This window comes from Camellia sinensis, chromosome 9 (genome assembly GCF_055761805.1).
Source record: "Camellia sinensis isolate YWXY chromosome 9, ASM5576180v1, whole genome shotgun sequence".
Taxonomy (NCBI): domain Eukaryota; kingdom Viridiplantae; phylum Streptophyta; class Magnoliopsida; order Ericales; family Theaceae; genus Camellia; species Camellia sinensis.
This window is the reverse complement of record NC_138969.1, coordinates 94603806-94629045: the sequence shown is the minus strand read 5'-3', so window position 1 is coordinate 94629045 and position 25240 is coordinate 94603806. Positions and strand designations below refer to the sequence as shown.

Genomic DNA, 25240 nt, shown 5'->3' with positions numbered 1-25240 from the left:
ATTTTATTTTTCCAGCCGTTTATTACTTTCCCATTTATGTTTTTCCAACCGTTTACTACTTTCCCATGATTTTGTTTGATTATGTTTTTTCAGATGTTTATTATTTTTCAATTTTTGTTTTTCAGCCATTTAGTACTTTCCCATGATTTGGTTTGATTCTATTTTTCCAACCTTTTACTGCATTCCCATCTATATTTTTCTTGCCGTTTATTACTTTCCCATGTTTTGCAGCCATTTACTACTTTCGCATTATTTTGTTTGATTCTATTTTTCCAACCATTTATTACTTTTCCATTTTATATTTTTCCAACCGTTTACTACATGCCCATAATTTTGTTTGATTGTGTTTTTCCAGCCGTTTATTACTTTTCCATTTTTGTTTTTCAGCCGTTTGCTATTTTTCCATGATTTTGTTTTATTCTATTTTTCCAATGTTTTACTACTTTTCCATCTATGTTTTTCCCGCCGTTTACTACTTTCTCACGATTTTCTTTGATTATGTTTTTCCAGTCGTTTATTATTTTTCCATTTCTGTTATTCAGTCATTTACTACTTTCCCATTATTTTATTTGATTCTATTTTTCCAACTGTTCACTACTTTCCCATCTATGCTTTTCTCGCCGTTTACTATTTATCCATGATTTTGTTTCATTCTGTTTTTCCAGCCATTTAGTACTTTCCCATTTATGTTTTTCCAGCCGTTTACTACTTTCCCATGATTTTGTTTGATTCTGTTTTTCCAATAGTTTACTACTTTCCCATTTATATTTTCCTAGGCGTTTACTACTTTCCCCATAATTTTGTTTGATTCTGTTTTTCTAGCCGTTTACTACTTTTCCATTTCTGTTTTTCAGCGGTTTACAACTTTCCCACGATTATGTTTGATTATGTTTTTCTAGCCGTTTACTACTTTCTCAGTTATGTTTTTCTAGCCATTTACTACTTTCCCATTATTTTGTTTGATTCTGTTTTTCCAGCCGTTTATTACTTTCCCATTTATGTTTTTCCAACCGTTTGCTACTTTCCCATGATTTTGTTTGATTATGTTTTTTTTAGACGTTTATTATTTTTCCATTTCTGTTTTTCAGCCATTTATTACTTTCTCATGATTTGGTTTGATTCTATTTTTCCAACCGTTTATTGCATTGCTATCTATGTTTTTCTCGTCGTTTATTACTTTTCCATGATTTTCTTTGATTATGTTTTTCCAGCCGTTTATTATTTTTCCATTTTTGTTTCCCAACCATTTACTACTTTCCCATGCTTTTGTTCGATTCTATTTTTCCAACCGTTTACTACTTTTCCATCTATATTTTTCACGCCGTTTACTACTTTCCCACGATTTTGTTTGATCTTTCATTATGTTTTTCCAGCCATATACTACTTTATCATTTATGTTTTTCCAACCATTTACTACTTTCTCATTATTTTGTTTGATTGTGTTTTTGTAGCTGTTTATTACTTTCCCATTTATGTTCTTTCCCATTATTTTGTTACATCACATTTTTCCTCCTGTTTATTATTTTTCCACTTCTGTTTTTCAGCCATTTACTACTTTCCCATGATTTTGTTTGATTCTATTTTTCCAACCTTTTACTACTTTCCCATCTATCTTTTTGCCACCGTTTATTTCTTTCCCATGATTTTGTTTGATTATGTTTTTCCAGTCGTTCATTATTTTTCCATTTATGTTTTTTAGCCATTTACTACTTTCCCATGATTTTGTTTGATTCTATTTTTCCAACCGTTTACTACTTTACCATCTATGTTTTTCCCGCCGTTTACTGCTTTTCCATGATTTTCTTTGATTCAGTTTTTCCAGCCATTTACTACTTTCCCAATTATGTTTTTCCAGCCGTTTACTACTTTTCCATGATTTTGTTTGATTATGTTTTTCCAACCGTTTACTACTTTCACATTTATGTTTTCCCAGCCGTTTACTACTTTCTACATAATTTTGTTTGATTCTGTTTTTCTAGCCGATTATTACTTTTCCATTTCTGTTTTCCAGCGGTTTACTAATTTGCCATGATTTTGTTTGATTATGTTTTTCCAGCCGTTTACTGCTTTCTCATTTATGTTTTTCCAGCCATTTACTACTTTCCCAATATTTCGTTTGATTCTATTTTTCCAAGATTTATTACTTTCCCATTTATGTTTTTCAAACCGTTTACTACATTCCAATAATTTTGTTTGATTATGTTTTTCCAGCCGTTTATTATTTTTCCATTTCTGTTTCTCAGCTATTTGCTACTTTCCCATGATTTTTTTTTATTCTATTTTTCCAACCTTTTACTACTTTTCCATCTACATTTTTTCCTGTCGTTTACTACTTTCTCATGATTTTCTTTAATTCTATTTTTCTAGCCGTTTATTATTTTTCCAATTCTGTTTTTCAGCCATTTACTACTTTCCCATGATTTTGTTTGATTCTATTTTTGCAACTGTTCACTACTTTCCCATCTATGTTTTTCCCGCCGTTTACAACTTTCTCATGATTTTGTTTGATTTTGTTTTTCCAACCATTTACTACTTTCCCATTTATGTTTTTCCAGCCGTTTACTACGGTCCCATGATTTTGTTTCATTATGTTTTTCCAACCGTTTACTACTTTCCAATTTATGTTTTCCCAGCCGTTTACTACTTTACCTATAATTTTGTTTGATTCTGTTTTTCTAGCCCTTTACTACTTTTCCATTTTTGTTTGTCAGCGCTTTACTACTTTCCCATGATTTTGTTTGATTATGTTTTTCCAGCCGTTACAACTTTCCCATTATTTTGTTTTATTTTGTTTTTCCAGCCATTTATTACTTTACTATTTATGTTTTTCCAACCGTTTATTACTTTCCCATGATTTTGTTTGATTATGTTTTTCCAGACGCATATTATTTTTCCATTTCTGTTTTTCAGCCTTTTACTACTTTCGCATGATTTGGTTTGATTCTATTTTTCAAACCTTTTCCTACATTCTCATCTATGTTTTTCCCGCAGTTTATTACTTTCCCATGATTTTCTTTGATTATGTTTTTCCAGCCGTTTATTATTTTTCCATTTCTGTTTTTCATCCATTTACTACTTTCTCATGATTTTGTTTGATTCTATTTTTCCAACCGTTTACTACTTTCCATCTATATTTTTCCCGCCGTTTACTACTTTCTCACGATTTTGTTTGATTCTATTTCTCCAGCCATTTACTACTTTCCCATTTATGTTTTTCCAGCTGTTTACTACTTTCCCATGATTTTCTTTGATTATGTTTTTCCAGCTGTATACTACTTTCTCATTTATGTTTTTCCAGCCATTTACTACTTTCTCGTTATTTTTTTTTATTCTATTTTTCTAGCTCTTTATTACTTTCTCATCTATGTTTTTCCAACCATTTAGTTCTTTCTCATGATTTTGTTTCATTATATTTTTCCAGCCGTTTATTATTTTTTCATTTCTATTTTTCAGCCATTTACTACTTTACTATGATTTTGTTTGATTCTGTTTTTCCAACCGTTTATTACTTTTCCATTATGTTTTCCTAGCCGTTTACTACTTTCCACATAATTTTGTTTGATTCTATTTTTCTATCCGTTTACTACTTTTCCATTTCTGTTTTTCAGCGGTTTACTACTTTCCAATGATTTTGTTTGATTATGTTTTTCTAGCCGTTTACTACTTTCTCATTTATGTTTTTCCAGCCATTTAATATTTTACCATTATTTTGTTTGATTCTGTTTTTCCAGCCATTTATTACTTTCCCATTTATGTTTTTCCAACCGTTTACTACTTTTCATGATTTTGTTTGATTATGTTTTTCCAGCCGTTCGGTATTTTTCTATTTCTGTTTTTCAGCCATTTACTACTTTCCCATGATTTTGTTTTATTCTATTTTTCCCATGGTTTTCTACTTTTCCATCAATGTTTTTGCCGCTGTTTACTACTTTCCCGTGATTTTGTTTGATTCTGTTTTTCAAGCCGTTTATTACTTTTCCATTTATGTTTTTCCAACCGTTTACTACTTTCCATGATTTTGTTTGATTATGTTTTTCTAGCAGTTTATTATTTTTCCATTTCGATTTTTCCGCCATTTACTACTTTTCCATGATTTTGTTTGATTCTATTTTTCCAACCTTTTACTACTTTCTCATCTATGTTTTCCCCGTCGTTTACTACTTTCCCATTATTTTGTTTGATTATGTTTTTCCAGCCGTTCTTTATTTTTCGATTTCTGTTTTTCAGCCATTTACTGCTTTCCCATGATTTTGTTTTATTCTATTTTTCCAACGGTTTTCTACTTTTCCATCAATGCTTTTGCCGCCGTTCACTACTTTCCCGTGATTTTGTTTGATTCTATTTTTCCAGCCATTTACTACTTTCCCATTTATGTTTTTCCAACAATTTACTACTTTCCCATGATTTTGTTTGATTTTGTTTTTCCAACCGTTTACTACTTTCCCATTTATGTTTTCCAAACCGTTTACTACTTTCCCCATAATTTTGTTTGATTATGTTTTTCTAGCTGATTACTTCTTTTCCAATTCTATTTTTCAGCGGTTTACTACTTTCCCATGATTTTGTTTGATTATGTTTTTCCAGCCGTTTACTACTTTCTCATTTATGTTTTTCTAGCTATTTACTACTTTCCCATTATTTTGTTTAATTATGTTTTTTCAACCGTTTGTTACTTTTCCATTTATGTTTTTCCAACCATTTACTACATGCCCATAATTTTGTTTGATTAACACAATATGAATATGATACGGATACATTGATAAGATAATTCTCAAAATATATAAGACACGACACGTGAGGGACAAGCACAAAATATATAATTTTATATATTTATTATATGTCATATATATGAATATATCATTCTAAGATAATAAATAAATGGGTTAATTACACTAATAGTCCATATAGTTTAGGACTTGTGTCACTTTGGTCCCTGACATTTCAATTGTGACACATTTGATCATGAATTTTGAATCTTGTTCCAAATAAGGACAATTGAAAATATCATTAGATTTTTCAACGGTAAAATCGTCAATTTGATAAAATATAAACTAATTTGACAAAAATAAATGTCAAAAAAATATTTTTAATCTTTTAAAAATTATTTTTATCCACCAATGATAAAATTATGTAAAATTAATAAAAATTACATGATTAATTTTTTAAAATTAATTTTACATGACCATCATCGAAACACATGATAAAAATTAATTTGGTAAAAAAAAATAAATGTCTAAAAGATTTATCAATTTTACATAATTTTATTTTTAGTAGGTAGAAATAATTTTTAAAAATTCAAAATATTTGTTTGACATTTATTTTTGTCAAATTAGTTTATATTTTTTCAAATTGACAATTTTACCCTTGAAAAATCTAATTATATATTCAATTGTCCTTATTTGAAACAAGATTCAAAATTTAGGTTCAAATGCGTCACAATTGAAAAGTCAGGGACCAAAGTAACACAAGCCCCAAACTATATGGACTATTTGTGTAATTTGCCCCAAATAAATACAATACAATACTAATTTCTATAAACTGATATTATTTTTCTTTTACCATTGTATTCTAAGTTATTTTGTTCAAACCTATAATTAATTTTATGTGTATCTAATCAATGGACACATGTGTCCTCAAAGTATCTGAAAAGTATCCGTGTATAAATTATTTTTTAAAAATTAGGATGCGCTTGGATTAGTATCGAACACGTGTCAGGAAAATGTCTGACAAGTGTCGATGTCCAACACAAACACGCCACTCTTTTAGAAATGTCATACTTCATTGGTCAATTCAGTTTTTTGGCTTAAAAGATGTCAACAAGAATCATTGGTCAAAAAAAATTCAAGTTAACAAAGCACATCTATATTTAAAAACAGTGGTGATTTATCCCTCTAAAACTAGAAATCTAATTGAGCTCTAGTGATGTGGAAAATCAAAAAAAGAAAAAGAAAAAAAAGCATAGGCCAAAACATTATATCAAATGGGTTCACACACACATTAGAACTATTGGAGCTCCTTTTCTAGAGCTCCCAAATATTTTCCATTTAAAAAACTTCTCATTTTAATTTTTCTTTTTCAGACAAGACAATCCGAGCAAGTGCCTTATCCAATACTCCACTAGTACGATCAAGTATAGCCTTCAAGTCGCTCAGTTCGAACAGTTATCTAATAATATTACACTCATCACATTTCTATACCTTATTATGTTTTAATATCTTACTTATCAATACACTATAATCATTGTACATTACTCCATTAATATTTCTAACCAAAAACAACTGTGCACGTCAATACACTAAGGGCATGTTTGATTGGATGGGTTAGAGCATGGGATTGAGATTATTAATCCGTAAGCCCAATTATCCTGTGTTTGTTTTAAAATTTTAGTTTAGGATTATTAATCCAATGGATAATTAATCCAACAAATATTTAGGATTATTAGTAATGAAGTAGGGGTGTGATTATTAATCCAATGGATAATTTATCCTATTAATCCAATAGGATAGCGAATAATACACTAATTTTGACAGGATTATTAATACTTCACTATTAGTCTTGTCAATCAAGCATGACCTAAATGCTTAATTGAAAAAAAAGAAAAAAAGGAAAAGAATGCTTAAATATTCTCCCTCTTACAAACACTTCTTATAAACTTATATTTTATAAATGTCACATCATACAAGTAAATAACAATCGATGTTTAAACTTACCAATTCTTCATCCAATTCAAATTTGATAAATAAAAAGTTAAAAGTGAACTCCAATCTTTTCATGAAAACTTGTATCAAATCAAGAGAGAAGTGAAAAATTCCACCAAATTTTAAACAGTCATCTTTAATTTGATAAAAATTTAAAAAGTGGAAGGATTAGCAGCGATTTTCTTTCATCAAAAATAATTAAAACAGGTTTTTTAAAATAAGTTTGATAATTCTCCAAAAAATTGACAATAAATTACAAATAAAATGACAAAATATAAGGGAGAGTAAGAATTAGAGTATTCGCCAAGTCAAAAAATCAAAGTTTTAACAAAAATTTCACTCATATATGATGAAAAAGGGAATAAGGATCAAAGATGCTCTAATAAAAATATAGATATTTTTTTAAGGTTAATTACCAATTAGTCCTATTGATTGAGTGGATAAATATTTACATAGACAACTTAAGATCTAACTCTAATACCATGTTAAAGCATCCAACTCAAAATCAATTGACAATGAGAGTAAAGAGGCCCTTGCATATTAACCAAATTTGGGTGGATTAGATTGGCAATGTGCGATTATGTCTAAAACGGTCAATCAATACCAAGCTCGGCCAATGCTTCGGGTCAATCAATGCCTCACTTGGTCGATCAATGGTTCTTGCAACATCTTCCTCCCAAGTGTTGCCATTAATCAAATTTCTAACCTTTAGAATACAAATTACGAAGTTTGATTTGAGTGCTTTCTTTCAAAGACTCCATTAGATAAAACGGGAGAAAAAGTGCAGAGAATAAATCTCACTGAACACAACACTGCATAATTCGCAATAACATTAAAAGTGTTTTCTTTCTTGTACGCACATGTTTGATCATGAATCATGATACAGAATGACGCCTTCGCTTCTGAAACAAAATCCAAGTTTCTGAATTAGCCTTACCACCTATCGGCTTCATATCTTTAATCCCAAACAGGGCATTTAACTTGCGCAACTTCTTCGTAAATGACCTGAATAACTTGTTAGCAGGATGTGATTTCACACGAAGCTCCTGTTTCATCGAAACATGGTCTTTTTCCAAGTTAGTCAGTCTCATCCTCATTCTTGCAACTTCCAGCTTGAGTTCCCTGTTCTCTCTTCTCACCGACGCGTAGTTGTCTCTTGGTGAGATGCATCCACTTCCTGCTCCACTACCTGAACGTTGAGGGAATTGGCCATTGACAGAGCCAAAGAACAACTGATTGTGACCGCCATTCATTGCGTTTCGAAGCCTAATTTGCTCAAAGTATAACACTTGGACTGCCATTTGCACTGGCAGCCTTTCATTCTGTGCTGCATGACTGCAAGCTTCTTGAGATAGTTTTTGGCAATCGATGGTTTTGCAAAGTCTATAATGCTCTGAGTCCTTCATGTTCGGATGAACCTGTCAGTGGAAGCACACACAAAACACAATAGTGTTTAAAGCCTTGACAAATCCAGACACAAAAATATAGAAATGATATGGGTCTTTCCATCTGTGGGTAAGGCTGCAAACAAGCCAAGTTTTGGCATTTACAGCTCTATCTGTCAGAGAGAAATGGTTGCTCACCTTGAGAAAGATATCCATAGCTCTGTATAATCCATCATTTACTATACGGGCATGGTCTGGGAGTAATTTTGCCAATGCTGCGAACTTTGATGGCGTCAAGTTTGAATCGAGTGCAACTTCTGCAAGACAATTGTCCAACAGTTTCGACGCATTCAGGATTGAGCTCTGCTTAGGAGATCCAGGGCTGTCAAAGTTGTATACCATTTCACTTTCATCCCTCAAGTGATTATCCTCATCATCATCCTCATCCAAGTTCAAGAAAATGGAGAAAATCCTTAGGATTGAATCTGTATCATACATTGGGCTGTGATTGTTTCCATGATAATTTGCAGGAATGAGTAGGTCCTCAAGAATTACTTGATCCAATTGCAAACCAATCCACCTCTCTAAATCAGATCTGTATGGAGTAGATGCTGATGCCGCTATTGCAAACTTCAACAATCTAGAAAGAAATGCCATGGGAACAACACTCTTTCTTGACTGTGTTGGCAATAAACCGATTATAGCTTCGATGATGGCTCTTTTTTTCTTCTGCAATTCCATGTCCAAGAAACCCCCGTTAACCAATTGTGGATCCCTAACCGCAACAAGTCCCTGAAGAGAATTGTGGGCATAATTTATCAAAATCCTGATGATTATATCCTGTTTCAGACCCTTACTTTTTACTGCATATAGAACGCGCTGGAAGAAGTCAAGATTAAGCACGGTGAGTGATTTTCCCCACCAGTCTGAGGGTGTTTCTGTTTCGGGTTTTGAAGGAAAGTTGTGCTCTAGCTTGGACAAGCCAGATGTGAGTTGCTCTTTACATGCATTACTTGCAATGGCATTGATAATCCTGTTGACAAGGTTGATATCTTCCGCAATGGGTAGGAGTGATTCGCAGCGGTGAAGAACTGATATCGAGTTTGATTTTTAGCAAGATGCTATTTACACTTTGGTAAACACTATAGTTCTCCATTTCATTGGTGCCGAGACCGGTATTGAAGATCGAAGTAGAGAACTATTACAGAAATTAAGGTGTCCATCTTTATCCCATTTTAGATGGTATAAGGATGTATTCTTGATGAAAGTACATCGTCGAGCTGATGCTAATTCAGATCATTAGAAAGCCAAATTTATTGATAGTCTTCCTACTCTTTTTGCAGAAAGAGTTAGAAAGAAGTTAAGAGATCGTCATAACCAATTAGCTATTCCATACAGTAGGTATACCTACGACTTGTAGGATTAATAACTGATGAAGGTTTTGTTTAATACAATGATCTTAAATTATAGCAACAGATGAAACACCAACATCTATGTTTTTCCCGTCGTTTACTTCTTTTCTATGATTTTACTTGATTCTGTTTTCCCAGCTATTTACTACTTTCCCATTTATGTTTTTCCAACTGTTTACTACTTTCCCATAATCTTGTTTGATTATACTTTTCCAACCATTTACTTGATTCTGTTTTCCCAGCCATTTACTACTTTCCCCATAATTTTGTTTGATTCTGTTTTTCTAGCCGTTTACTATTTTCCATTTCTGTTTTTCAGCGGTTTACTGCTTTCCCATGATTTGTTTGATTATGTTTTCCAGCCGTTTATTACTTTCTCATTTATGTTTTTCCAGCCATTTACTACTTTCCCATTATTTTGTTTGATTCTGTTTTTCCAGCTGTTTATTACTTTCCCATTTATGTTTTTCCTACCGTTTACTACTTTTCCATGATTTACTTTGATTATGTTTTTCCAGCGGTTTATTATTTTTCCATTTCTGTTTTTCAGCCATTTACTACTTTCGCATGATTTTGTTTGATTCAATTTTTTCCACCTTTTACTACTTTCCCATCTATGTTTTTCCCGCCGTTTACTACTTTCCAATGATTTTGTATTATTATGTTTTTCCAACCGTTTATTATTTTTTCATTTCTGATTTTCGGCCATGTACAACTTGCCCATTATTTTGTTTGATTCTATTTTTATAGCGATCCCGATTTTTACCTTCATTGTTTAATTGTAATATATGTCAACTTTTCAAAGATTTTGCATGATTATACTAGATTCATCTCATTAGTAAGATACATGTACATCAATTAGATGGTGACTAATCATTGATACCTATTTATACAATGTATAGAAGACTAATGCTAATACATTGAATGTGATGGATTTATTATGAATGAATCTTAGAGATGCATTATGTTTCTATTATGAATATGTAAGATACATTAATCTATCTAATGAATTCATTAATATAGAAGATGCATTATGTATCATGAATATATGAGATACATTAATCAATTTAATGAAGTTCATTGAATGAATAACTTGAGAGTTTCTCTCTATAGACTACATCTTCTCTCTATAAATACATCTAGTTCTAGTGATCTTCTACCCTAGTTCCTTTGTATTGAGTGTGGAGCATCCCTTGATCTTCATTTTAATATGAAAGTTTGGCGATTTGGAGCACTTTGGTTTTTGGCCTTCATCTTCTCCATTTGAGGTAGGGATTTCTTTGTTCTTTTTCAATACTCCGTCTATAGATAGACATGTGGTAATTTTGTATTGCATGAAAATCATATCCGTGTTGGATTTGTTTTAAAATCATGAGGGGAACCTAGGGTTGGTTGTTTGAGAATGGTTTTGTTATCATTGACTGTGGTTTGGACTAATTAGAGAATAAAATTAGCATGATATTATTGAAAGAAGCGAAAGCCCTAAATTATATTTTGATTTGGTAAAATAAAAAGGGTTTATGGTTGAACAATGTTGGTAAATTTCTATTGTTAATATGAGTTGTGTAGAAGGTGTTATCAGTTAAAGGATTAATTATGGTATTGGAGTTATTTTGAAATGAACGTAATGAATCAAGTTGGGTTATAGCTTATTATCCATGGAAATGATTTTGTAAAATGAAGAGAATGTAATTGGTTTTGTAAAAAGGAAAAAAGTGTTTTTGGAATAAGTGATGGAACATGTTGACTTGAAAAATTATGAAAGTTGATCTTGAAAATGGTAAATGAAATGTTAACTCTATGTGAGTCTCAGAAAATAAATTTGAGAATTAAACTATTGTATCATGAGTGTTGAATACACGCATTTGGGGGTTTTATCTTTACCTATCGTACTAGTGTCGTTGTTGGGTTTAAGGATTGCTTGAGAATTGAGTCTCTTTTATTAGGTGTACTGAATACATGCATCTAGAGGTTTTGTCCTTGGTCATCGGTGGAGGATGACATTGGTGTGTTGAATTGTGATGTATGCGTTACACTTGTGTTGGTTAAACATTATTGAATAGTTTATGTGTATGTATTACACTTGTTATTGATGCTTTGTTGTATTGAGGAATTTGTATATGATAATTGTTTATATACATTGTGTTGTGTGGGAGGAGATAGGGGATGTACTCCACGGTTTAGGGGAAGATAGGGGATGGACCTCTAAACCGGAAACTGTTTGATATTGATACAGCACTAAAATGTGTATCATTTGTGAAGTATAGAAGTGTTTTGGTTACTCAACGGTTTAGGGGAAGATAGGGGATGGACCTCTAAACCGGATTTTGTTTGGGAGGAGATAGTGGATGGACTCCATTAGCACCACTATATGTGTGCTTATTGATATTGGAAGTGTTTTTACATGTTATTGATACAACACTAAAATGTGTATCATTTGTGAAGTATGGAAGTGTTTTTATCTGAGATTGATGCAGCACTAAAATGTGTATCTATTATGAGGTATGAAATGTTTAAAATGAGTTATTATCTCGCTTATCGCTTGGCGTATCCTTAGCTTACTGTGCATATAGCCGGTAGAGCAGAGTTTTAATTGTTATCGTCAGTGTATCAAGTATGTTATGGGTTGCGATGGTTACAGTTTTGAAAGGCCGAGCTGCCTCATTTGTGGATTATATATATGTTGATGATTTGTTATTTCCCTTTTATTTAAGGCATGCATGTATTGATATAAATGTATTGGGAACAAACCAAAATGCCATTTTAAGATTTTGGAAAGTGTGAAGGAAAATGGGGTATTTGTGAACATGTTTTCAAAAAAGGTCATTTTGTTGTAAGTACGGAAAATGGGGGAAGAGTAATGGGCTTGGTGAAATTGTTTTCTAGAACTGTTATTGTCATGAAAGTTTGTGGAAATGGGTAATGAAAAGGAAATAAAGATGAACCGCTTATAGCGTCTAATGAAATGGCTGTTTTCGAAAAAAAGTTCATACTTATGTATATTTTGTATAAACTGCCACATTACTATTCTAGTATGAGAATGAACATTCATGATCATAGCTATCTGTAAGTTGTTATTGTTGGAGATCATGTTGAGATCCCTACTGGACTATATGTTCATCCCACGTTGTTGAATCTTTTTCAGGTGATAGCCAGGATGTTCTACAAGGTTTTGGATCTTCTTATTTGTTGGCCACGGGGCCTCTTTTGTGTTGGCGGAATGCCATTTATGTAAAAAGGGTTATACCCTTCTTCTTGACTTTAATGATGTAAGCCCAAGGGCAATTTATTTAGTGTACTCATGTTGTATTTACTTGCATACGAATGAGAGCAATGTTATTCACTTCTACAAGTTGGATATACGAGTTTATTTCCGCATGTTATCTCTGAAATGGAATTAAGTAAATGAAATTGGTAATATTTCGAGTAATAAAAAGTGGGGCGTGACAACTTGGTATCAGAGCGAGCCGGGTTTGAATACTTTGGGCTCGTGGGAAGTAGTTTTTACTACAGCGGTTTGCTACATGTGGTGAGGACGTTGCATATAGTTAACATGAATGTTAGGACTTGTTTGTTGCATTTATATGAGCATGGGATTAAGTTTTCTGGATAGTACTCGTAGCCGATGAACTTGCTTTGAGGTCCTCTTGGAAACACGCCTGATCAACGTGGTTTCTGATAGGAATTCCTTGAGAGTTCCGGGATGAGTGACTATCTTTATAGACTTGATTCGATTATGTGTTTAAATGTTTAAATGTTTATATGCAATAGAAATGTATGTTTAGGGTGGTAAGTGTATGCCTCGGGGAAGGCTGTTGTGTTGTGCAGTAAGTGTGGTTTTGTTTTTGGACTTTATAGGATGTCTACACGAGGGAGCATGAGATTTGTATCTCGGGTTAGAGGAAATGGTACCGGTGTGTTGATTAGTGTTTTGGGCTTTACTAGTTAATGAGTTTGTTGTGATCCCATCAATTATGTATTTGGGTGGTGTTCGTATTATGACTTGTTATCGGTTGGTGACTATGTGTGGGTGAAATGAGTTAGTGGTGTTATTGGTTATTGGGTATGGTTTGTGAGTGGGAAGAGAATTTCTTGAGTGGATGCTGACGGCAATTTTTGAAAGGAAAATCAGTTTGTGTCCTCGGATAACGAGGGTAGCAGTGGTTAAAATTGTCATTTGTATTAGGGATTGGGTGATTGAGGTTAACCATGTCAGTCTTGAGTTTGAGGAGAAGGGCAGGCTTGCTATGTAGGCTTGGGGGTGAAGACTCCTTTAAAAGCAATGTTGGTGTGGTTCGATTTTAGGAAATCCGTGAGATTCCAAAATTTGGGGGTTTGTGTAGGGAACTCCGTGTTTGGGGTAAATGGTTTTGAGTGGCACATCAATGTGTCGTTTACTAAGTGTGGCGGTTTATTGAGTTGATTAGTCAACTTGTTGGCATCGGGTATATGTTGGCATTGGTCACCTTGAGGATAGTCGTGATTGTTGTAGACATTGCATGTGGATTAGGAAAAACTGAAACTAATCACATTAGTTAAGTCGTTGATTTTGACTGTTGAATTAATACAGAAAATACATGTATTGATTGTGTGTTGTATATGCCAAGTGTTTATATATGAGTTGTAGTCTCATTTAATAGCTCGGCTAGGCAATGGGCCATGTTTATGATTTTAAATTGATTAAGTAAAGGAAGGTAGGATGAAATTCCAAAATCATGAATTTCTTATGCCTTATGTGTTGATAGCAAGGTTGTTATTTCTATTAACTATTATTATAGAAATGTTATGTTTTATATTGGTTGTGGCATCACCGTGTGAGTGATGGGTGTTATGTTAGATTGGAACATAAATTCTTCCTAGTGTTTTGGCCTTCTAAGGGCGCTGTTAAAAAGGAAAATGTTGAGGATTTGATTTAATTTGAATGTTATGAGAATTTCCAAACGAGTAGTTTTTGGCAAATAAACTGGAGATGTTTATGTATTATGGGTTTATGAAAAATGTTTACAAAACTTTTGAGTTTCGCATGGAAAATGCAAAATTTATTTTTGAATGTCAACGTTGAAAATTTGATTATCTTTGAGAAATGTCTCATGAACAAAAGAATGATTTTTCTTATATTTATACAAAAGATTTGCTTTGATTGTCTTATGTGAAGTTATGAATGTTGAGTAGTGACATAGCTTGGAGCGCTAGTCGGGTGTTTTGGGTGATTTGTTTCGGGAAGGGTTTGGTTTTGTTGAGGCTTTTGTGCCTAAGTGTTGCCTTTTGAAACGTGTTTCCTTGGTAAGCCCTTTCTTTTGTGAGAGTTAACCAAAGGTTTGTGGTGAGAATAGTTTCTTTTCTAAGTGCTCGGGTGTTGAGTGCTATGTGATTAGTTGGCCTTGTGTTTCTGCTGTACTCTTAATTTCGAGGACGAAATTCTTTAAGGGGGGGGAGGTTATAGCGATCCCGATTTTTACCTTCATTGTTTAATTGTAATATATGTCAACTTTTCAAAGATTTTGCATGATTATACTAGATTCATCTCATTAGTAAGATACATGTACATCAATTAGATGGTGACTAATCATTGATACCTATTTATACAATGTATAGAAGACTAATGCTAATACATTGAATGTGATGGATTTATTATGAATGAATCTTAGAGATGCATTATGTTTCTATTATGAATATGTAAGATACATTAATCTATCTAATGAATTCATTAATATAGAAGATGCATTATGTATCATGAATATATGAGATACATTAATCAATTTAATGAAGTTCATTGAATGAATAACTTGAGAGTTTCTCTCTATAGACTACATCTTCTCTCTATAAATACATCTAGTTCTAGTGATCTTCTACCCTAGTTCCTTTGTATTGAGTGTGGAGCATCCCTTGATCTTCATTTTAATATGAAAGTTTGGCGATTTGGAGCACTTTGGTTTTTGGCCTTCATCTTCTCCATTTGAGGTAGGGATTTCTTTGTTCTTTTTCAATACTCCGTCTATAGATAGACATGTGGTAATTTTGTATTGCATGAAAATCATATCCGTGTTGGATTTGTTTTAAAATCATGAGGGGAACCTAGGGTTGATTGTTTGAGAATGGTTTTGTTATCATTGACTGTGGTTTGGACTAATTAGAGAATAAAATTAGCATGATATTATTGAAAGAAGCGAAAGCCCTAAATTATATTTTGATTTGGTAAAATAAAAAGGGTTTATGGTTGAACAATGTTGGTAAATTTCTATTGTTAATATGAGTTGTGTAGAAGGTGTTATCAGTTAAAGGATTAATTATGGTATTGGAGTTATTTTGAAATGAACGTAATGAATCAAGTTGGGTTATAGCTTATTATCCATGGAAATGATTTTGTAAAATGAAGAGAATGTAATTGGTTTTGTAAAAAGGAAAAAAGTGTTTTTGGAATAAGTGATGGAACATGTTGACTTGAAAAATTATGAAAGTTGATCTTGAAAATGGTAAATGAAATGTTAACTCTATGTGAGTCTCAGAAAATAAATTTGAGAATTAAACTATTGTATCATGAGTGTTGAATACACGCATTTGGGGGTTTTATCTTTACCTATCGTACTAGTGTCGTTGTTGGGTTTAAGGATTGCTTGAGAATTGAGTCTCTTTTATTAGGTGTACTGAATACATGCATCTAGAGGTTTTGTCCTTGGTCATCGGTGGAGGATGACATTGGTGTGTTGAATTGTGATGTATGCGTTACACTTGTGTTGGTTAAACATTATTGAATAGTTTATGTGTATGTATTACACTTGTTATTGATGCTTTGTTGTATTGAGGAATTTGTATATGATAATTGTTTATATACATTGTGTTGTGTGGGAGGAGATAGGGGATGTACTCCACGGTTTAGGGGAAGATAGGGGATGGACCTCTAAACCGGAAACTGTTTGATATTGATACAGCACTAAAATGTGTATCATTTGTGAAGTATAGAAGTGTTTTGGTTACTCAACGGTTTAGGGGAAGATAGGGGATGGACCTCTAAACCGGATTTTGTTTGGGAGGAGATAGTGGATGGACTCCATTAGCACCACTATATGTGTGCTTATTGATATTGGAAGTGTTTTTACATGTTATTGATACAACACTAAAATGTGTATCATTTGTGAAGTATGGAAGTGTTTTTATCTGAGATTGATGCAGCACTAAAATGTGTATCTATTATGAGGTATGAAATGTTTAAAATGAGTTATTATCTCGCTTATCGCTTGGCGTATCCTTAGCTTACTGTGCATATAGCCGGTAGAGCAGAGTTTTAATTGTTATCGTCAGTGTATCAAGTATGTTATGGGTTGCGATGGTTACAGTTTTGAAAGGCCGAGCTGCCTCATTTGTGGATTATATATATGTTGATGATTTGTTATTTCCCTTTTATTTAAGGCATGCATGTATTGATATAAATGTATTGGGAACAAACCAAAATGCCATTTTAAGATTTTGGAAAGTGTGAAGGAAAATGGGGTATTTGTGAACATGTTTTCAAAAAAGGTCATTTTGTTGTAAGTACGGAAAATGGGGGAAGAGTAATGGGCTTGGTGAAATTGTTTTCTAGAACTGTTATTGTCATGAAAGTTTGTGGAAATGGGTAATGAAAAGGAAATAAAGATGAACCGCTTATAGCGTCTAATGAAATGGCTGTTTTCGAAAAAAAGTTCATACTTATGTATATTTTGTATAAACTGCCACATTACTATTCTAGTATGAGAATGAACATTCATGATCATAGCTATCTGTAAGTTGTTATTGTTGGAGATCATGTTGAGATCCCTACTGGACTATATGTTCATCCCACGTTGTTGAATCTTTTTCAGGTGATAGCCAGGATGTTCTACAAGGTTTTGGATCTTCTTATTTGTTGGCCACGGGGCCTCTTTTGTGTTGGCGGAATGCCATTTATGTAAAAAGGGTTATACCCTTCTTCTTGACTTTAATGATGTAAGCCCAAGGGCAATTTATTTAGTGTACTCATGTTGTATTTACTTGCATACGAATGAGAGCAATGTTATTCACTTCTACAAGTTGGATATACGAGTTTATTTCCGCATGTTATCTCTGAAATGGAATTAAGTAAATGAAATTGGTAATATTTCGAGTAATAAAAAGTGGGGTGTGACAATTTTTCCAACCGTTTACTACTTTCCAATTTATGTTTTTCCCGCTGTTTACTATTTTCCCATGATTTTGTTTGATTCTGTTTTTCCAGCCATTTACTACTATCCCATTTATGTTTTTCTAGCCGTTTACTACTTTCCCATTATTTTGTTTGATTCTGTTTTTCCAGCCGTTTATTACTTTCTCATTTATATTTTTCCAGCCATTTACTACTTTCCCATTATTTTTTTGGTTATGCTTTTCCAACCGTTTATTACTTTCCCGTTTATGTTTTTCCAGCCGTTTACTACTTTCCCATGATTTTGTTTGATTCTGTTTTTCCAACCTTTTACTACTTCCCCATTTATATTTACCCATTCGTTTACTACTTTCCCCATAATTTTGTTTGATTCTATTTTTCAAGCCGTTTACTACTTTTCCATTTATGTTTTTCAGCGGTTTACTACTTTCCCATGATTTTGTTTGATTATATTTTTCCGGTCGTTTACTACTTTCTCATTTGTTCTTTTCCAGCCATTTACTACTTTCCCATTCTGTTGTTTGATTCTGTTTTTACAGCCGTAATTTACTTTCTCAATTATGTTTTTCCAACCGTTTACTACTTTCCCATGATTTTGTTTGATTATGTCTTTCTAGCCGTTTATTATTTTTCCATTTCTGTTTTTCAACCATTTACTAATTTCCCTTGATTTTGTTTGATTATATTTTTCAGACCGTTTACTACTTTCCCATCTATGCTATTCCTGCCATTTACTACTTTCCCATGATTTTGTTGGATTATGTTTTTCAAGCCGTTCATTATTTTTCCATTTATGTTTTTCTGCCATTTACTACTTTCCCAAGATTTTGTTTGATTTTATTTTTCCAATCGTTTACAACTTTCCCATCTTTTTTTTCCCGCCATTGACTACTTTCCCATGATTTGGTTTGATTATGTTTTTCCAGCCGTTTACTACTTTCCCATGATTTTGTTTGATTTTGTTTTTCCAACCGTTTACTACTTTCCCATTTATGTTTTCCCAGCCGTTTACAACTTTCCTTATAATTTTGTTTGATTCGATTTTTCTAGCCGTTTACTACTTTTTCATTTTTGTTTTTCAGCGGTTTACAACTTTCCCACGATTTTATTTGATTATATTTTTCCAGCCGTTTACTACTTTCTCATTTATGTTTTTCTAGGCATTTACTATTCTTCCATTATTTTGTTTGATTCTGTTTTTCCAGCCGTTTATTACTTTCCCATTTATGTTTTTCCAACCGTTTGCTACTTTTCTATAATTTTGTTTGATTATGTCTTTCCAGCCATTTATTATTTTTCCATTTATGTTTTTCAACCATTTGCTACTTTCTTACGATTTAATTTGATTCTATTTTTCCAACCGTTTACTACTTTCCCATTTATGTTTATCCTGCCATTTACAACTTTCCCATGATTTTGTTTGATTATGTTTTTCAAGCCGGTTATTATTTTTCCATTTCTGTTTTTCAGCCATTTACTACTTTCCCATGATTTTGTTTGATATTATTTTTCTAACTGTTTACTACTTTCCCATCTATTTTTTTCCCACCGTTGACTACTTTCCTAAGATTTTTTTGATTCTGTTTTTCCAGCCATTTTCTACTTTCTGATTTATGTTTTTCCAGCCGTATACTACTTTCGAATGATTTTATTTGATTTGGTTTTTCAAACCGTTTACTACTTTCCCATTTATGTTTTCCCAGCCGTTTACAACTTTCCCCATAATTTTGTTTGATTCTGTTTTTCTAGCCGTTTACTACTTTTTCATTTTTTGTTTTTCAGAGGTTTACTACTTTCCCACGATTATGTTTCATTATATTTTTCAAGCCGTTTACTACTTTCTCATTTATGTTTTTCCAGGCATTTACTACTTTCCCATTATTTTCTTTGATTACGTTTTTCCAACCGTTTATTACTTTCCCATTTTTGTTTTTCTAACCGTTTACTACTTGCCCATGATTTTGTTTGATTATGTTTTTCCATCCGTTTATTATTTTTCCATTTCTGTTTTTCAGCCATTTACTACTTTCCCAGGATTTTGTTTGATTATATATTTTCCAACCTTTTACTACTTCCCTATCTATGTTTTTCCCGCTGTTTACTACTTTCCGATGATTTTGTCTGATTATGTTTTTCCAGCCGTTTATTATTTTTTCATTTCTGTTTTTTAGCTATTTACTACTTTCCCATAAATTTGTTTGATTCTATTTTTCCGGCCGTTTACTACTTTGTCATTTATGTTTTTCCAGCCATTTAGTACTTTCCCATTATTTTGTTGGATTATGTTTTTCCAGCCGTTTTTTACTTTCTCATTTATATTTTTCCAACCGTTTACTACTTTGCCATGATTTTGTTTGATTACGTTTTTCCAGCGGTTTATTATTTTTCCATTTCTGTTTTTCAGCCATTTACTACTTTCCTATGATTTTGTTAGATTCTATTTTTCCATCCTTTTACTACTTGCCCATCCATGTTTTTCCCGCCGTTTACTGCTTTTCTACGATTTTGTTTGATTATGTTTTTCCAGCCGTTTATTATTTTTCCATTTTTGTTTTTCAGCCATTTACTACTTTCCCATGATTTTGTTTGATTCTATTTTTCCAACCGTTTACTACTTTCCCATTTATGTTTTTCCTGCCGTTTACTACTTTCCCATGACTTTGTTTGATTTTGTTTTTCTAGCCATTTACTACTTTCCCATTTATGTTTTTTCCAGTCGTTTACTACTTACCCATGATTTTGTTTGATTCTGTTTTTCTAACTGTTTACTACTTTCCGATTTATGTTTTTCCAACCGTTTAATACTTTCCCCATAATTTTGTTTGATTTTGTTTTTCTAGCCTTTTACTACTTTTCCATTTCTGTTTTACAACGGTTTACTACTTTCCGATGATTTTTTTTTTATTTTGTTTTTCCAGCTGTTTATTATTTTTCCATTTCTGTTTTTCAGCCATTTACTACTTTCCCATGATTTTCTTTGAATCTATTTTTCCAACCTTTTACTACTTTCCCATCTATGTTTTTCCCGCCATTTACTACTTTTCCTTGATTTTGTTTGATTATGTTTTTCCAACCGTTTATTATTTTTCCAATTCTGATTTTCAGACATTTACTACTTTCCCATGATTTTATTTGGTTCTATTTTTCCAACCATTTACTAGTTTCCCATCTATGTTTTTCCCGTCGTTTACTACTTTCCCAGGATTTTGTTTGATTATGTTTTTCCAGCCATTTACTACTATCCCATTTATGTTTTACTAGCCGTTTACTACTTTCCTATGATCTTGTTTGATTCTGTTTTTTCCGCCGTCTACTACTTTCCCATTTCTATTTTGCCAGCCGTTTACTACTTTGCACATAATTTTTTTTGATTCTATTTTTCTATCCTTTTACTAGTTTTCCATTTTTGTATTTTAGCAGTTTACTTTTTTCCCATGATTTTGTTTGATTATGTTTTTCTAGCCGTTTACTACTTTCTCATTTGTGTTTTTCCAGCCATTTACTACTTTTCCATTATTTTGTTTGATTCTTTTTTTCCAGCCGTTTATTACTTTCTCATTTATGTTTTTCCAACCATTTATAACTTTCCCATGATTTTGTTTGATTATGTTTTTCCAGCCGTTTATTATTTTTCCATTTCTGTTTTTCAGCCACTTACTACTTTCCCGTGATTTTGTTTGATTCTATTTTTCCAACCGTTTACTACTTTCCCATCTATATTTTTCCCGTCGTTTACTACTTTCCCATGATTTTGTTTGATTCTGTTCTTCTAACCATTAACTACTTTCCCATTTCTGTTTTTCCAGCCGTTTACTACTTTCCCATGATTTTGTTTGATTATGTTTTTCCAACTGTTTACTACTTTCCCATTTATATTTTCCCAGCCGTTTACTACTTTCCCCATAATGTTGTTTGATTCTTTTTTTTCTAGCCGTTTACTACTTTTCCATTTTTGTTTTTCAGCGGTTTACTACTTTCCTATCATTTTGTTTGATTATGTTTTTCCAGCCGTTTATTACTTTCCCATTAATGTTTTTACAACCATTTACTACTTTCCCATGATTTTTTTTTATTATGTTTTTCCAACCGTTTATGATTTTTCCATTTCTGTTTGTCAGCCATTTACTACTTTCGCATAATTTTGTTTGATTCTATTTTTCCAACCTTTTATTACTTTCCCATCTATGTTTTTCCTGCCGTTTACCACTTTTCCATGATTTTTTTTTATTATGTTTTTCCAGCCGTTTATTATTTTTCCATTTTTGTTTTTCAGCCCTTTACCACTTTCCCATGATTTTGTTTTATTCTATTTTTCCAGCCGTTTACTACTTTTCCATCTATGTTTTTCCGCCGTTTACTTCTTTCCCATGATTTTGTTTGATTCTGTTTTTCTAGAGTTGTTCGGAGATCTGATGCCAACAGTGAACATTGGAAAACGAAGTTCATTGAAGGTCTTGCCACTCTCTTTGCTGAAAGAATCCAGAAAAAATTAATGGAAAAGCATAGTAAAATGTCTATTCCTTATTCAAAATATACTTATGGTCAACTCATAAGGATTGTTACAAAAGAAGGTCTTGCTCTTTGCAATGATCTGAAATTACAGAATCAAATGAAAAAAAAAAAGTCACAATGAGTTAGGTGAATTCTGTGAACAATTTGCCTATGACACTAAAATCCAGTATCTATCCAATCATAAACATAAAAAACATAAGTATGGAAAATCTTTAAAATATTATTCCAAAAAATACCGAAAAAAGAAATATTCCAAACAAACTGTCCAACAACCTCAGTCTTCCAAACCTAGAGAAAAACAGAAGAAATCTTATCCCCAAAAGGATAAATCTACAGTCAAATGTTACAAATGTAGCCAAACAGGTCACTATACTAATCGATGCAAAGCTAAATTTCAACAAAAACTAAATGAACTAGATTTGGACGATGAAATTCAACAACAAATTCTTCAGATGCTTTCTGAAGATTCTGATTCAGACTCTATTTCAGATGATGGAATTACAGTCTTATATTTATCATCTTCTGATACTAACTCCGAATCTTCTCTAGAAATTTGTGCCTGCAAACCACAAATTAATCAGATTACAGAAGAAGCTAACTATTGGAAAGCAATAGTTGAGATGAATGGACTTGATATTAGCAGTCCTAGTATCAATGTCTTAACAGATGATCAACAACATATGTTAAATATTGCTGAACAGATCATTTATCCAGAAATGAAGTTAAAATTTCTTGAATTATGCTATCACCAGCATAAAAAAGATGAAATTTTACCTCCAAAACATTACAGTATGAAAGAAGTTTATAAAGAGTCCAGCATACTTCAGAAGAAAAGCCTATAACAATCTAGGATCTTAAAATGGAAGTAAATGCTTTAAAATCTGAAATAAAGCATTTACAAACAGCAAACATTGCTATTAATTCAGATCTTAAGAGAATTAAAGAACAAGTTAGTTCTAAACATCCAGAAATTACTGAAGTAATTGAATCCAGTAATGACAAAGATTCATCTATTGCATATTTGAATCTTATTAATCAAGTCACTTTCCAAAAATGGTATATCAGAATTACTTTTATTATAAAACCAGATTTTACAATGAAAGATGCCATTGCTCTTGTTGACAGTGGTGCTGATATGAATTGTGTTCAGGAAGGATTAATTCCTAATAAATAGTTCCAGAAAACAACTCAACACTTACTAGTGCAAGTGGTAATTCTTTGTACATCAGGTACAAACTTCCAGAAGTGCTTATTTGCAATCAAGGATTGTGCTTACCAACATCTTTTGTTCTGATTAAGAATATGTCTCAAGCTATAATCTTAGGGACACCTTTCCTGTGCCTTTTGATGCCAATCACCAAAATTGATTCTACTGGCACTCATACAACTTTAAATAATCAACAGATTATTTTTAAGTTTATTACAGAACCATACACCAAAGAATTAGATCAAATTAAAGATTTAGTTGATTTTAAGGAAAAATAAATTAATTTTTTACAAAAGGAAATTAGTTTCCTTACTACAGAACAAAGATTACAACAATCTTCTTTCCAACAAAAAATTAAATCACTTGAACAAGAATTTCAAAATGAAATTTGTAGTGATGTTCCAAATGCTATTGGGGATAGGAAGAAACACATAGCTTCTCTTCCTTATGAACCAGGATATGATGAGCGCAAGATTTCGACTAGAGCTCGTCCTAGCCAGATGAAAAAAGAGTATTTAGAACTTTGTAAAGCAGAGATTCATACTCTTCTCCAGAAAAAACTTATTCGTTCCAGTAAATCTCCTTGGAGTTGTACGGCATTTTATGTAAATAAAAATGCAGAGATTGAAAAAGGTGTGCCAAGATTGGTCATTAATTATAAACCTCTTAATGATGCCTTACCATGGATTAGGTATCCAGTTCCAAACAAAAAAGATCTTTTAGATCGTCTTCAGGATGCTATCATATTTTCAAAATTTGATATGAAATCGGGATATTGGCAGGTCCAGATCGCCAAAAAAGATAGATATAAAACTGCTTTTACAGTACCCTTTGGGCATTTTGAATGGAATGTTATGCCATTTGGATTAAAACATGCTCCATCTGAATTCCAACATATTATGAATGATATTTTTAATCCTTATACAGAATTTGCAATTTGCTATATTGATGATGTTCTTATTTTTTCATTATCTATAGACCAGCATATGAAACATCTTAATATTTTTAAGCATGTTATCATCAGAAATGGATTAGTAGTTTTTGCATCAAAATTGAAACTTTTCCAAACCACAGTCAAATTTTTGGGCCATAACATTCATAATGGCACTATCATTCCCATTAATAGAAGTATGGAGTTTGCATCAAAATTTCCTGATGAAATTAAAGATAAAACTCAATTACAGAGATTTTTGGGTAGTTTAAATTATATTCATGATTACTATCCTAACCTTGCTACCGATGCTGCTGTTTTATATTCCAGACTTAGAAAAAACCCTCCGTCATGGGGTCCAGAACATACAGAAGCTGTTTAGAAGATCAAAGCTAGAATGAACACTTTACCTTGTCTTCCTTTACCAAATCCAGAATGGAAAAAAAAATTGTTGAAACAAATGCCTCTAACATTGGTTATGGTGGCATACTTAAACAGTTTAATCCTCGCAGTAAAAAAGAAGAACTTTTAAGATTTACTTCTGGAATTTGGCATCAAGCTGCTAAAAATTATCCGACAATTAAACAAGAATGTTTAGCCATTATTAAATGTGTTTCAAAATTCCAGGATGATTTATTAAATCAACATTTTTTTAAAAAGAATTGATTGTTCTGTAGCAAAACAAATTCTTAAAAAAGATGTTAAGAATTTAGCTCATAAACAAATTTTTGCAGCATGGCAAAGCCAACTACCAGTATTTGATTTTGATATCGAATATATCAAAGGAGAAAATAACTCCCTTCCAGACTTTCTAACCAGCGAATATTTGCAGGGTCCAAATAATGTAGAATACAGGCCGAGGCTCCGGCACAAGGGGCCGAGGAAAGGGCAATCCCTACAATACAGAATTTCCAAGGCTTAATGCCTATTCCAGTAA

At 32.3% G+C, this 25240-nt stretch overlaps 1 pseudogene; it reads right to left on the bottom strand.

Annotated features, from left to right (window-relative positions):
* Positions 1-7511: 7511 nt before the first annotated feature.
* On the bottom strand, positions 7512-12872 carry LOC114262056 (BTB/POZ domain-containing protein At1g03010 pseudogene; annotated as a pseudogene).
* Positions 12873-25240: the final 12368 nt, after the last annotated feature.